General features: G+C 43.0%; 1 non-coding gene across 1 annotated transcript; it reads left to right on the forward strand.

Annotated features, from left to right (window-relative positions):
* Window positions 1–2,447: 2,447 nt before the first annotated feature.
* LOC127675826 (U6 spliceosomal RNA) lies at window positions 2,448–2,554 on the forward strand. The gene has a single exon (XR_007975517.1). It is a non-coding gene; the product is annotated as a U6 spliceosomal RNA (small nuclear RNA).
* Window positions 2,555–4,105: the final 1,551 nt, after the last annotated feature.

The following is a 4,105-nucleotide window of genomic DNA, read 5'->3' on the forward strand; positions in this document are numbered from 1 at the left end:
ACAGGAAGCTCAAGAAGAAGGAGGACTTAAGTGAGGGTGCTTTGCTTACTTTGAGAAAGGGAGCCACCCAGAGACTGCCCTACCTTGGGATTCATCCTATAAACAGTTACCAAACCCCAACACTACTATGGATGACAAGAAGTGTATACCAAAAGGAGAATGACATGGTTGTCTCCAGAGTGGTCCTGCCAGAGCCTTACAAATACAGAGGCAAATGTTAGCAGCCAACCGTTGGACTGGGCATGGGGGTCCCCAATGGAGGAGCTGGAGGGTGGTCCAGAGGAGCTGAAGGGGTTTACAGCCCCATGGGAAGAACAATTATCTTGGCCACCCAGAAGCCCCAGGACTCCTAGGCTGATGCTTCTAAGTGTAACAATACATTAAGTAGGTTACCTACAGTGTATACATTAAAAAGGAGGCAAACAGTGCAAATTTGTTGATAGTCTTTCCAGTTCTTTCAATTTAATGGCTACCACAATTATAGGGAACCAAATAACCAATGTAGTCTTTGAATGGCTAGGTGGCCAGCAATCCTCAAGTTACTTGACAATTTAAAGACTGCTAGAATTAAAACAGAGCCAGATAAACAATGATTAGTGTAGAGCCACACTGACTTCTAAGGAGACACACTGGTTCCATAAAGTGAGAAAATATTTGATTTATTTGCCCCATAATTGTATAGCAGAGGATCTGTGGCAGTATTCAAAGAGCTACATTGGGTAGATTTTTCTTTGTTTGCCATCAATGCTGTTTAATTTTAGACAATTCCATACTATGTAAAATGAAATTAATTGTGATTGTATTTCCCACCCCTATTAGTGTCCCTCTGAACCCCCCCCCCCTCTTTTCCTCAACCAGTGCCCCTCTCACTCCCATATCATTGTTCAAGGTTCTCTAAAGGAACAGAACTGTTTGTGTGTGTGTGTGTGTGTGTGTGTGTGTGTGTGTGTGTGGTGTGGTGTGCATTGTACATTATTCATTAGAGTGGCTTACAGCCTGTGATCTGGCTAGTCCAAAAGTGGCTACTCCCCAATAGAAAGGCCAAGAATCTAATACTCAGTCTATGAGGCTGAATACCTCAGCTGGTCTTCAGTATATGTTGGTATGTCATTCCTCCGTTGAGGGACATCTGGGTTCTTTCCAGCTTCTGGCTATTATAAATAGGGCTGCTATGAACATAGTGGAGCATGTGTCCTTATTACATGTTGGAGCATCTTCTGGGTATATGTCCAAGAGTGCTATAGCTGGGTCTTCAGGTAGTACTATGTATAATTTTCTGAGGAACTGCCAAACTGATTTACAGAGTATTGTACCAGTTTGCAATCCCACCAGCAGTAGAGAAGTGTTCCTCTTTCTCCACATCCTCGCCAGTGCCTGCTGTCTCCTGAGATTTTAATCTTAGCCATTCTGACTGGTGTGAGGTGAAATCTCAGGGCTGTTTTGATTTGCATTTCCCTGATGACTAAGGATGTTGAACATTTCTTTAAGTGCTTCTCAGCCATTCAATATTCCTCAGTTGAAAATTTTTTGTTTAGCTCTGTACCCCATTTTTAATAGGGTTATTTGGTTCTCTGGAGTCTAACTTCTTGAGTTCTTTGTATATATTGGATAAGAAGTGAGTTCTAATACCAATGCCTAAGCAGCATGATAGGTACACTCTCATCAAGAGTAAAGGCAAGCAGGCAAAAAACAAAAGTTTCTCTGTTCCACTCTTTGTCCCTGTATTTCCTTTAGACAGGAGCAATTCTGGGTTAACATTCTGGACATGGGTGGGTGGCCTCATCCTTCAACCAGGAGGCCATGCCTAAGCTCTAGATATAATCTTGACAGGTTCTCCCTCCCCTTTGTGGGGTATTTCAGCTAATGTCATTCCTGTGGGGTCCTGAGAGGTCCTTGTTTTCCTGGCATCTGGGACTTTTGGTTGCTACCCCCAGTTCCCGATCCCCTATTGCTACACACCTCTGTTCAATTTCCTGACCATCTCCTCCATCTCCTGTGATATCTGACTCTGCCCCTCTTTTCCCCCCGTCTTCATCCTCTCTTCCTCCAATTCCCCCCACCTTCTACTTCTCTTGATTATCTTGTTCCCACTTCTATGTAGGACTGAAGCATCCACTCGTTGGTCTTTCTTCCTCTTGAGCTTCATATAGTCTGTGAGCTGAAGGAAAGGCCATCTAGAGACTGCCCCACCTGGGAATCCATCCCACATGAAGACACCAAACCCAGACACTATTTTGGATGTCAAGAAGTGCTTGTTGAGCTGGGTGGTGGTGGCACACGCCTGTAATCCCAGCACTCTGGGAGGCAGAGGAAGGCAGATTTCTGAGTTCAAGGCCAGCCTGGTCTACAGAGGACAGCCAGGGCTACACAGAGAAACGCTGTCTCTAAAAAAGCCAAATTAAAAAAAAAAAAAAAAAACATGATAGAAGTTGAAAAAAAAATCTCTTGTGCTCACTTCAGCAGCACATATACTAAAATTGGAATGATACAGAGAAGATTAGCATGGCCCCTGCGCAAGGATGACACGCAAATTCGTGAAGCGTTAAAATTATTTTTGAACTCAAGAAGTTAGACCCCAGGGAACCAAATAACCCTATTAAAAATGGGGTACAGATCTTAACAAAGAATTTTTACCTGAAGAAATTCAGATAGCCAAGAGGCACCTTAAGAAGTGCTCAACATCATTAGTCATTAGGGAAATGCAAATCAAAACAACCCTGAGATTTCACCTCACACCAGTCAGAATGGCTAAGGTCAAAAACTCAGGAGACAGCAGGTGTTGGCGAGGATGTGGAGAAAGAGGAATACTCCTCCACTGCTGGTGGGGCTGTAAGATGGTACAACCACTGTGGAAATCAGTCTGGAGGTTCCTCAGAAAACTGGACATGAGACTTCCAGAGGACCCTGCTATACCTCTCCTGGGCATATACCCAAAGGATTCCCCGGCATGCAATAAAGACACATGCTCCATTATGTTCATAGCAGCCTTATTTATAATAGCCAGAAGCTGGAAAGAATCCAGATGCCCCTCAAAGGAGCAATGGATACAGAAAATGTGGTATATTTACACAATGGAATACTACTCAGCAATTAGAAACAATGAATTCACAAAAATTTTAGGCAAATGGTTTGATCTGGAAAATATCATCCTAAGTGAGGTAACCCAATCACAAAAGAATACACATGGAATGCAATCTCTGATAAGTGGATATTAATTAGCCCAGAAGCTCTGAATACTCAAAGCACAAATCGCATAACAAATGACTCCCATGAAGAAGTATGGAGAGGGTCCTGATCCTGGAAAGTATTGATCTAGCATGGGAAGGGAATATGAGGACAGAGAAAAAGGAGGTAGGTGATTGGAGAAGGGATGGAGAGAAGAAGGTTTATGGGACATATGGGGAGGGGAGATCCGGGAAAGGGGAAATCATTTGGAATGTAAACAAAGAATATAGAAAATAAAAATATTTAAAAAAAAAAAAAAAAGAAGTGCTTTGCTGACAGGAACCTGATATAACTGTCTCCTGAGAGGCTCTGCCAAAGCCTGACCAATGTGGAGGCTCACAGCTAACCATCAGATTGAGCACAGGGACCCCAATGGAGGAGTTAGGGAAAGGACTGAAGGAGCTGAGAGGCCTTATCTGGCATCCATGGGAGGGGAGGCCCTTGGTCCTATGAAGGCTTGATGTCCCAGTGTAGAGGAATGCTAGGGCAGTGAGTGAGGCATGAGTGGGTGGGTGGATGGAGGAACACCCTCATAGAAGCAGAGTAAAGGGGGATGGGATAGGGGGTTTGCAAAGGGGAAACCAGGAAAGGAGATAATATTTGAAATGTAAACAAATAAAATATCCAATTTTTTAAAAAAAAATTTAAAAAGCTTCCTCATTTCTTGTTCTTTTGTATAGGCTGCTACTAGTTGTGACCCAAATTTAGCGTGTGTCTTCCAACCTCAAATGATCCAATCAAGAAAATCACTCAATGATGTTCCCAAATGCTGAGGTTTTAGTTGATTCCAGAGGTAGTCAAGTTACCAACCAAAATGAGGCATCACATATGCCATTTCTTTCATTCTTTTTTGATCCACTAAGCATGTGATGTATGTACA

Source organism: Apodemus sylvaticus, chromosome X, assembly GCF_947179515.1.
Source record: "Apodemus sylvaticus chromosome X, mApoSyl1.1, whole genome shotgun sequence".
Classification (NCBI taxonomy): domain Eukaryota; kingdom Metazoa; phylum Chordata; class Mammalia; order Rodentia; family Muridae; genus Apodemus; species Apodemus sylvaticus.